Source organism: Eumetopias jubatus, unplaced genomic scaffold, assembly GCF_037043125.1.
Source record: "Eumetopias jubatus isolate StellerSeaLion01/CBP00866 unplaced genomic scaffold, mEumJub1_p1.0 scaffold_5, whole genome shotgun sequence".
In the NCBI taxonomy this organism is placed as follows: Eukaryota; Metazoa; Chordata; class Mammalia; order Carnivora; family Otariidae; genus Eumetopias; species Eumetopias jubatus.
Window position 1 is genome coordinate 68418274 of NW_028274811.1, and position 12102 is coordinate 68430375.

Here is a 12102-nt window from a genome sequence, read left to right on the forward strand (position 1 = left end):
TGGAGGCAGCAGGGATAAAGAAAGACTATGGGTTTTAACAGGGATTAAGGCTAACAAGGCACAAGTCTCCAGGGATGTGTTTTCTGGCAAATTGTGAGACAGTAGGCTATGGGCTCTGAGTTAGAAAATATGTAGGAAATATAATAGGAAGAGAAATGATTAAGCATTTTCTAAAACTGTTCTAAATTATCTGAATACTCAGAAATCATAATTAAAATAACACTGAAAGTCACAAAATAGTGGCCTTCCAGTGGCTTGGCATACATATTCCATACCAATTAGCTGTGTTTTTATTACATCCAGGCCTCTAAGTCTCACCAAAAATGCAAGCAAAAATGTGGTAAGCAACTGCAAATGGCCAGTTTGCCTGGCTTATTAGAACATATAGGTATGCATGTGGGTGGGTGGGTGGGTGGATGGATGGATGGATGGGTGGAGGGGGGAGAGGGAAAGAGGGAGGAAGGTAGCTATTCAGATCCCACTGAGGAGGTGATCTTCCCAAAACAGTCTCCTGACTGAATCATTAACAAACTGGACTGCATCTGTTCTGCAATATGGCTTCATTGTGCATTATACAAAAATTTAATAGAGATTTTTAGAGCATCCAATTATGACTTCTCTTTTATAACCTAATTTAAAAGCCTCTATAGTTAGAAGATCATAAACACATCATGGCCTTTGGAGTACAAGTCAATGGAATACTTTTGTACAGAATCCAAATGCACCCTCAGATTCTACACCCAACTACATGGGTGTTTTCCAAGGTTTTAACTCATAAATTCCTTTCCCAGAAGCACATAATTTTGAGGAGCCCTCTTACTATTTTTTAAAATTCCTTTGTAATTATATATATATATATATATATATATATATATATGGAATGGAATAAAAATATTGTTTTAAGGTTTTTTTTTAATTTGTATTACCATGTTAGAAAAGATTGCATTATAAAATTGATTTTAATATTCTGAAAAATTTTATAGCATGTAAAGACAAAATTCAACATTTCCTACTTAGCAAGTCATTTATATTATTTAATTTACTTTAACTTAAATGTTTATAAAAATCTTGATTTTGAGCAAATTTATAAAATGACATATCACATTTGAATTGGGAGACCGAATGTCTATTACCATGCAGACTGAACAGAACAGTTTTAAACAAAATAGACAAAAATTCTTAGTCAACTAATATTGTGAATTTTCACATTTTTTCATTACAACTTTTTAAAATATGATTTTTGTGTTTTCTTCTAAATGATAATTTAAAAAGAGTTCAGGCTATTTACAAGCACATGCACACAAAAGATACATAATGGATATAGACTATCTTCATCTCAATAGATAAAAATACAAATTAGATATAATCATCACTATATATTTTTTCTTTTAACAATGGCTCTTGAAGTAGTAGAGACACATTGATTTTGGTCAAGATGAAAGCAATTTAGGACTGTGATCATATGAAAACAGCTGAAGGCCTTCTTCAGACAATTTTGTAGAATTAAATTCTCCTCACTCATCTTTGTTTCGTATGTTTGTTATGTTTTCTGTCTTTTATCAACATTACATTATAGATAAAAATAGTATATGACTGAGAATAAAAATTTGAAATTGCATAATGGTCAACCATCATAGTTCTTAGAGGTTTTTGCTTAACTGTCAAATTGAATAACACTGTCATGACATTACTCACCACTCAGTTGATACACCCTACTATCTGCTCAGACTACTTTTCAAAGTAGGAAAATATTTAAATAACAGTATTATCAACTTAAATGGAAACAGATATCATTATCATTACTAAAAATGTGACCCTTTATTTGTATCATGCTAACATTCCTGGAAATTTTGAGATCCTAAGTTCAAAAAACTTAGAATCACCTAAGCGATGATAGAGACCACCATGCTCTGTCATCCCTGGGGTCACATTTCAGGCAGAATCCAAACCCAGGTGAACCACAGAAATGTCTCACAGAAGCACTCTCTAATCCATCGATTCAGCATGTACCTCTTGAGTTCCACTAGTATTAAACCAGTCAGGGAGCTTGGATTTGAGGAGAGGAGAGACAGAAAACAGAATCCTAGTTTTTGAGCAACTCACTAGCTAATCACGGCATCAAAACCTAAGTAAGAGCACTGCAGTTCTGTTCAGTGCTATAACAGAAGTATAAACTATTAGATGAAAGGGATGGGGGCAAAAGGTATAAAAAATGATAAATTGTGCAGGGTACAATTAAGGAAATCTTCACAAAAGTTACACTTGCACTATATCTTCAAATGTGAACGGAAGTTTTTTGGGCAACATCAGATGGGAAAGGACATGTCAGCATAGAGAATGACACATGCAAGGCAGAGCACGACTATTTCAGAAGTGATCTGAGTAAGCCTGTGATTTAAGTTCACCTGTGAAAATAAGAGTAAGTAAGTTGGAAAAGGTCATGAAAGACGTGGCCTACCAGGCAAAGAATTTAGATTTTATATACAGGTGATGGTAAGATATTGAAGGAATCTCAGCCCCAGAATAAAATGACCAGAGATGCTTTAGAAAGATGATTTCTGACAACCAGGACTCACTTCCACCCTTGTGCCTCTGATCCTCCTGTCACCAATATGTGGTGAGAGAAGAGGAAAACTATAGCATATTGATAACATTCGATCTAGGTGTGCGGTGATTTGGAGGAAAAAAGTTTAAATGAATTTGAAGGCACTAGATTTTTTTAACTTCTATGGGTGCTCAGAGACGAGTCAGAGTATTGTTGCTGATATTTTTTGAAATCCTTAGCCAATACTCTTTTCTATAATTTTATTTGCTTCTCATCGAATCATAGCTCGCATCTAGCCCCTAAGTCTCAAAGAGAGTTTAACATTTATAATGTTAAGGAATATTTGCCATTTCAAGGTTCCCTAAAAACTTACTGACTTAAAATTACAGCCTAAGAAACAAATTTCTCTTTTATGAAATCACATCATAGATCTAAATTTAGAAATAAAAAGATATAGTGTATACAAGGTTTTCTTCCCTTGTAGTGGCCATTTACTGGGTTATAGCTGTATGTCAGGAACACTTAGATGTATTCCATGCAGTATGCCTAAACCTCTCAACTGAGAGGTTTGAGAATATCCATATCCATATTTGAGAATGAAAAAGCTAAGGATCAGGCAAATTATACAACTTTTTCGAGAGTTCTTTCTCCCCTGCAATACCTTCTGGTAAGATCCAGATCTATAATATTTGCCCTTGTCTTCTTGTTTGTTACCCCTGATTTTACTGATCTACAATGCAACCTAACTGTCCTTCTGGGTCCCTGATTTTGACATGACAGCCTGATTGATATTTTACATTCCATTTTGGATCATACAACCTGATTCTCATCTTCTAGATCCTGATCTCTATGTCATCTTTGCTATTAGCAAAGTCTTAATCTCTCTGTTCAGCATAACAGAATAAATTGATGGCAATCTGAATCTCCTCAGTCATAGAAACTGATGTCTTCTGAAGGTCACTAATGTAGTGAAAAGATGTGAGTCTAACATTCAACTTACAGTAGTGACACATTTCTTAGGAAGCCCAATATAGAGATTATTTAACACTGTTTTCAATGAATACATGATTTAAAATTTATAGAAAGAAATGGAAATACTTTCAAATCCATTGCATGATTACCTGGAGGAGAAGATGGAAGAGAGAGACAGAGACAGAGTGGGGCCGTTGGGGGGGGGGTGGGCAGGGAGAGAGAAAGAGGGAGAGAGAAGAGGAGAAGAAGAAAGAGAAGGAAGAGAAAGAGAGTTTTTACAGCAGAGTAAAGAGCATAGGCATGGAATGAGGCAAGCCTTGAGTTCTGTTTCTTTCTTAATCACTGAGTGACTTTGGGAAAGTTATCTAACCTCTCAGAGACACAGTTTCCCATAAAACAGGATTAATAACATAAATTCACATGGTTGTTATGAGGGTTAAATGAGCTAATGTGTAAAAAGTTCCTGGCCAAAGTAAGAGTCCAGTTAAAGGGCAGGCATAGGGAATATAGTCAATAACATTGTAACAATGGTGTATGGTGACAGATGGCAACTACACTTATTGTGAAAAGAAGTAATATATAGAAGCGTAAATCGATATGATGTAAACCTGAAACTAATATAACATTGTATGTCAATTATACTTCAATAATAAGAAAAAGTAAGGACACAGAGGAAGACAAAAGTAAGCTACTCTTGATTTCACGCTTCAGGTTTTTCATTTTAGAGTAACACTTGTTCTCATCAATAGAAATTCTAGTAAGTCTGCATCACTGTTCTCAGCTCTTCATCTACCTTTTAGATTTAAACTTAAAACCTTTTAACAACCATAGACATAAGAGACCACCAAGAAAAAAAAAAAAATGTTCTAATTCAAAGACAATGGCTAGAGCTGTCCAAAAGGAAGGAGCTGATTTCATCTTTGAAACAAGTTTCCTACCAGGCACTGCATGGTAAGTAATAAATCTTTGTTGGAAACAAAATAAGATACCAGTCTGAAATGTCTGAAAGAACATTAGAGAAATAGCAAAATGATCCCCAAAGTGGCTCTGTAGAATTTCGTTATTGGAATCTGAATGCATAGAAAGCCAAATATTCTAGCAGCAAGACGGGAAAGCAGAGAATTGTTGTGTAGCAGAATTTAAAGTGGCATAGATGCAGTTACTGAACGTAGCATGAACACCACACAGAATCACTAGGCTCCACTTCCTGTGCCAAAACGTCTACAAAATTAATTCATTTAACTTCGTAAAACCTTGTAGATTAGAACAACCAAGAAATTATTATTCCTTTGTTACAGATAAAGAATCTGACACTTACACAAGGAACTTGCCTACAGGCATACAGCTAGTACGCAGGGGAGTTCCTGACCCAACTGAGTCTGAACACAAACATGCCATCGAACATCTTGCCTGTGACATTACGGTTCTTCAGCGGATTTGGCCAAGTCACTGCCATGCTTTTCTAAGATAAGCTTATTAGAAAAAAGTCTCAAATAAAATTTCCATCAGAAATACGTGATTTGAACATTAAGATAATTTCTGTAGTCTCCTCTTCTTTCTTTGGAAAAATAATCTTTTTCTATCCTATTAGCCTTTCCGCACTGATACATGTTCATCTATAGACAAATCAGAAATTGTTTCCACTGTAAATTCTCCAAATGAGATTCATCCCAACACCCTGTTGCAGCCTATTGAAATTTAGAGAAACAAAATGTAAGATGTATTTTTTAAAAACAAATAATGATGGCTTTTTCAATAGTAAATTCTGTGAGAAAACACCTAATAAAAACACTTAATATAAAAAATCTTGGTAACAACAATAATCTGTACCAACATTAGCAGATTTCCTGTTCTTTTCCAGGATTTTATGTTCTTGAATCCAGATTTCCAGAATTTATGTTCTTGAATTTCTAATCCTTTGAAACCTGAATGTTTTCTACTTAATTATTATAACTAGAGATAAATTTAAAAATGAAAAATTGGTTTAAAGTTTTAAATTTCAGTTTACTTATTTAGTTTTATCTACTTAATAAATCAAAAATAAATAAAATTCTAGTTGGGAGAAAATAGCTACTGTTGGATAAACTTCCATAGATTCATAAAAGGTTAAAAGGAAATTAAAATTCAAGATCAAAGTCTAATATAAATCACTAAGTAAAACTGTGTAACAGCTACATTTTGGCACTAGAAATCACAGCTACTGTAAATGTACAGACTTCAAAAATTTAAAGGGACAAACAAAAATCTTGTTTTTCTTTTACTCTCAGTACAGAGAAAGTTGTTAAATTATACATGAAGCTGTTCCTTCTCTTTTGCTATATACTTTTATCACCGCAGAAGCGTTTTGATTCACCATTCTAAATACTGCTTTCAAGGCGACAGTATGATTTGGTAGTTCTCACTAGAGATTGCTTTGTTTTTGAAGAAATCCCCTTTAAAGTTCCAGTCACAGAATTAAAAGGGATGGGAAATAGCCCAGCTAAATGAAGGGTTCAAAACGATGCCCCCATATAGCAGTTGCAGAACCCATTACCACTACCCAAGATGACAGAGTACTGTAGCAGGTAGAGAAGGGAAGGACAAGTCCTGGCTGTCCTGCCTGTTGACAGAGGAAATAAATCAGCCTACACACTGGAGGATACCTTTCCAGACTGCATGCTGGGAACTTCATTATACAAGCTGTGCCACATATTACTATGCATATTGCTGCTGATTGGACAGAGACGCATATCCACAGCCTATTTCTGTCATTGTCTTATGGGGGGAGATATCTATTTTTCTTCCACAGACAGACACAGGCTTGAACAGGACATGGAGAAAATGATAATATGTGCCCAAAGATCTCAATCTTTAGCAAAATATGCTCTTGACTAATGATTTGTCTAACTTGCCCTGAGCCTATCTCTTGGTGCATAAAATGTGATATTTATGGTTTCAAATTCACACAATCTCATTTGATCTGAATTTGATTCTTATCAAACATAAGTCTTCTTGCCCCTGGTCTCAGCCTCATTAAGAAGAGGGCAAAGTATTTTCCCATAGAAGAATTATCCGTACCTTGACTTTTTTTTTTCTTTTGAATTGGTAATCTCTCTGGTTCATTCATAAAAGACAAACTTCATTTGCTCAGGTTTGTTCATATGCCATGAATGTAGTTTCATCTGATTTGGACCAGGGTGATAATGAAAAAGATTGCAAAGGAAGACTTATAATCTTCAGGGTGGAAACAGTGTCATTTTTGCAGTCAACAACATAAAATTAATGAGCCAAAGGAGATAAAATTAATGAACATAACTATTAGCAAGCTTCCTATAGTTCAGAAAACTAATGTAATTTTAACTATAAATGCCTCATAATTTCGCCTCTTCTTGAGGAATTTTCTAGGTCAATAATTCGGCCACTCTTGCTTTGGTTGATAATATGGTCCACCAAAAAACACATGCAACATTACTATTGCTATGTGTGACACCTTAAGCATTGTAAAAGTATAAGGAAATAGATATTTCCTTCAGACTTAAGTCAAATTGGTTTCTGAGTAAAATAAAACTTTAGTCTCAATGCTCAATACCCACCAATGCATATAAGAAAACAAAAACAGGGGTGTGATACATCAACTGTCATTTTTTAAATGTTGCTTGTGGGCAAGAGGTAAATAATTTAGATTCTACATTCCTTTAGTACTAGAATGGCCTAATATGCCATTTTAGATTGTATTTATGGCCTTAGAGAGATGGTTATCTTTAAACAGTGTTTCCACTTTGATTGACATCAATACCTCATTCATCAAAGAAATGCTTCCAAATCTCTGTGAGACTACCGAGATTAGCTTCTGAGTGGCAGCTGTCATGTGATACATTCCTAGAATCAAGAAACTCCTACCAGACTTAATTTTTTGAGTTAGAAACATATTTGTAGTTTTTTGAATATCAGCATTATTTTCTGCTGATTGACATTTGGAGTCTGAATTTACTAGTGTTGGTCTGCTTTTAGTAGGTATCAATTTGCCTTAATCCTCATAAATAAGAAAAAAAAAAACAAACAGAATTCAATCTGCCTTTATTTTACCACCAATGATTACCACGATAAGGTTAGTTAACACATCTATCATATCACATAATTATGATTTATTTTTGTGGTATGAACATTTAAAATCTACTCTCTTAGAAATTTTCAAGTATATAATAGAATATTGTTAACTACAGTCACCATGCTAAATATTAAATCCCCAGAATTTCTTTATCTTTTTTTTTTTTTTTTTAAAGAAAATCAAAGCCTGCTTTTACTGATGCGCCCACAGACAGACCGGTGATTTGGAAGGGATGGCGATGCTAACACAACACTTGTGGTTAACGCAACTCAAAACACAGGGGGAAGGAGATGACTTTACAGGGACATGATGCCTTCGGAAGTTGGGGAAGCGGACTCGCTGGCTGCCCCTCTCATTTCATGTTCTTCACAAACTCCTCTCCCTTCTTGATGGAGGCCTTCAGCTCGGTGATGGCTTCCGCGATCATCTTCTCTTCGAAAGAGGAGATCTTGCCGATGCCTAGATTCTTCTCAATGCCCTTTTTCCCCAGCATTAACGGGGTGGAGAAATAGGCACACTCTGCTTCTTGGGACTTAACGAAGGAACACTCCACAACTCCTTCCTTTCCGTTCATCGCATCCACAAGGGAGAAGACAAACCGGGCTCTGGCGTACGCCATGGACAGGGTGGCTGAGCCTGCTCCAGCTCTGGCCTTCACCACCTCTGTGCCGGCCTCCTGGATCCACCCAGCGATGGCTGTTAGCTGGTCCTGGGGAAGGTCCACCTTGGGAGTGCACTGGGAGATCAGGGGGATGATGGTCTTCCCAGCATGGCTGCCAATGACAGGAACATTGACTCGAGCAGGATCCAAACCCTTCAGTTCCGCAATGAAAGTGTTGGCTCTGACAATGTCCAGGGTCGTCACCCCGAAGATTTTATTGGGGTTGTAGACTCCGTGTTTCTTGAAAACTTCCGTTGCGATTGGGATGGTGGAGTTCACCGGATTGGAAATGACGCAGATCATGGCCTCAGGGCAGTGCTGGGTGCAGGCAGCAGACAGGGTGGCCACAATGGAGGCATTGGTGTTGAACAGGTCATCCCGGGTCATGCCTGGTTTTCTCGGGACTCCTGCTGGAATAACCACCACATCGCAGCCTTTCAGGCAATCCGGCAACTGCTCAGGTCCGAGGTAGCCTTTCACGGTTGCTCTGGTCTCGATGTGGCTCAGATCGGCGGCCACTCCGGGCGCATGAGCAATATCGTAGAGGGTGAGGCGGCTCACCAAGGGACTGTTCTTGAGGAGAAGCGCAAGAGGCTGCCCGATTCCTCCGGAAGCCCCTAGCACGGCTACTTTCGCATTGTTCTGGGCCGAGGTGCTGAAGCTGCAGCGGAGAACGGCGCCGGCAGGGCGGGCGAGGGCGGAGAACATAGTTGAAGCTGGCGGGGAGCGGAACGGCAGGAGAAGGCGCAGACGGCTGGCAAGTGACACCAACGACCTCCACACCGTACGGGGCGGGAATTTCTTTATCTTATAACTGGAAGTTTGAACTCTTTCACCATTGAATCTGTAGATGGTTTTTGGTAGTATGGATATTTTAACAATATTAATTCTCCCAATCCATGAACATGAGATACATGAGATACCTTTCCATTAATGTGTGCCTTCTTCAATTTTTTCATCAATATCTTATAGTTTTCAGTGTACAGATCTTTCACCAGCTTGGTTAAATTTATTCCCAAGTATCTTACTGTCTTTATGCTATTGTAAATGGGACTGTTTCCTTTATTTCTCTTTCAGATGTCTTGTTAGTGTACAGAAATATAACTGATTTCCATGTGTTGATTTCATATCCTGCAACTTCACTGAAATCATTTATTAGTTCTAACAGTTCTTTGGGGGGAGGTGAAATAATTAGGGTTTTCTATATATAATATCATGTCACAAACTCCTACCTACATCACAAAAGTTCCCACGAAGGCACTTTTGTCCACAAAATGGATGGATGCCAAATTATTGCTTTTGAGGGGGATTACATGCAAGGGATGTCTTTTTCAGCCTTCTTGCTGATGTTATTCTTTCTCTCACTATCTTTGCTATTTTTTTTTGTTTGGGATGTAAATGAGTGTTCTTAAATCACAATTATCATCAAGTCAACACTTATAAGACACACATACAAATAATGTTATAATGTCTAGAAGCCACACATTTGAACTCACTTTGTAATCCCAAATGTATTATCCAAAATTGTAATTTAGCTAGAGATGATTTTTCAGAGTTAAGTGTATAGTAACAGAGTAAGAACAGGCTAGAGAGGGTGAGGCAGAACGGAGAGGATATATTGCATGAAGATAAACAATTTGGCCTTCTTGGGCCAGAGCAATATGGCAAGCAGTGTAGACTGAGAAGATTAATCTGACAATACTGTAAAGGATAACTGGTTGATTAAAGAGACTAAAGGTGGATAGATTATTGTTGTGATCCAGAAAAGAAGTATTAGAGACCTGACTAGGGTGGTACCGATGAGAACAACAATAGTAACAGCAAGAATAATAATAGCTATCATGTGCTGAGGCCTTCCAGAGCAGGGCACTGCGTCAAGCCCCCATGTGTACTATAATATTCCTATTTATAACTTCTTATTGAGATCTATAATATTTTCATCCTCATCTTGCAAATGAGGAACTGACCTAATATCAAATGGCAGAAGGGGGTTTATACATAGATCGTTTAGAATACCACAATATCTAAGAATGTAAGGAAATATCTCATTTAGAGCTATTATGGTGTCAAAGTGAGATGACTAATGACTTACTGGATATGGTGGTTAAGGAAGAAATCAAGAATATCACTCAAAATTTGAGTATAGGCAACTGAACTAATAGTGAAAAAATAGGAAAATTAAGAAAAGGGCAATATTGATGGCACACCCCACCAAGGAAGTGACATAAAAGATACAATGGAAATGCTATACAATTTGGAGAGAAATAAAAATATCAGCTACAGAGAATCTGGCTCGTATCCTGACTAACTTCTGAGAATATGATTAAAGGTTGCCCTAAAGCTTTCCCTATTCTTTGCATCAAATACCTAGAAAGGGAGACTAGAGTTTCATTATTTTTTTTCAACTACAACTTTAAGTACATTTCTTCAAACAGATATGTTCTTCTATTTTATCTTTTAGGAAGAAGAATTCCATTTTTTTATTAGTAAGTTCACTGCTTTCTGTAACATTCTTTATACTTTACAATAGCAATTATACATTCTAGTCCCCTGCTTACCTTAATTAATGTCTAGTTTGTTAAAGAAAGAAGTGCCTTCAGCTTTACTCTAGGGTAAGGAACAAACTAGTTACAAACTACTGATGATGGATCAGCCCAGGGACTAATCATTAGGTGTATCTCAGCAGTGTGTAAGATTAATTTGTCTTCGATTATTTAAATGAAAATCGTGTCTGTTCTTCTGTCTCTCTTTTAGTTCAAATTCTAAATTTCCCTCATATGCAGTCAAAAAATCACCTAGTCGAGAGTAAAGATGATAATTACAGAAGAGGGTTCAGCTTCAGACTACTGGGGTGCTAATGAAAGCGAACATCTTCAATATGCCAGGCAATGTTCTAAGTATGCTGTATACTTAATGTCTCTAATCCTTCCATATTTTTGAAGCAAATATTGTTATTGTTTGCATTATATACCTATGAAAAATCCGAAGCACCATATTATTGCCCAACCAGGAATTGGTGGAGCTAAGTTTCAAATCAGTCATAATGATTGTAATCCCCATGCTCTTCTATTGTCTCTTAGACTCAGTTCTGTTAAAATCGCAGCAACTCACCTTAAAAAAATATAAGCTTATTTACACAAAACAGATAGAAAAAAACTTTAGTTAAGTACCTATAAAATTCAGGCTCAATGAGTAATAAATTCCTGCAGAAGGAAAATTATTATTAGGAAAACCTATATACCAACAAATTGGACAACCTAGAAGAAATGGACAAATTCCTAGACCCATATAAACTACCAAAACTGAAACAGGAAGAAATGGAAAACGTGAGCAGACCAATAACCAGCAGAGAAATTGAATCGGTAATCAAAAAAAAAAAAAAAAAAAACTCCCAGCAAACAAAAGTCCAGGGCCAGATGGCTTCACAGGGGAATTCTATCAAACATTTAAAGAAAAGTTAATACCTCTTCTTCTCAAACTATTCCAAAAAATACGAAAGGAAGAAAACTTCCAAATTCATACTATGAAGCCAAAATTACCTTCATACCAAAACCAGATAAAGACTCCACTAAAAAAGAGAACTATAGGCCAATGTGCCTGATGAACATAGATGCAAAAATTCTCAACAAAATACTAGCAAATCAAATCCAACACTACATTAAAAAAAAATCATTCACCATGATCAAGTGGTATTTATTCCTGGGCTGCAAGGGTGGTTCAGTATTCGCAAATCTATCAACATAATACACCACATTAATAAAATAAAGGATAAAAACCATATGATCCTCTCAACAGATGCAGAAAAAGCATTTGACAAAGTACAATATCCATTTGTGA

At 36.5% G+C, this 12102-nt stretch overlaps 1 pseudogene; it reads right to left on the reverse strand.

Moving 5' to 3' along the window:
* Nucleotides 1-7915: 7915 nt before the first annotated feature.
* On the reverse strand, nt 7916-9052 carry LOC114199971 (malate dehydrogenase, mitochondrial pseudogene; annotated as a pseudogene).
* Nucleotides 9053-12102: the final 3050 nt, after the last annotated feature.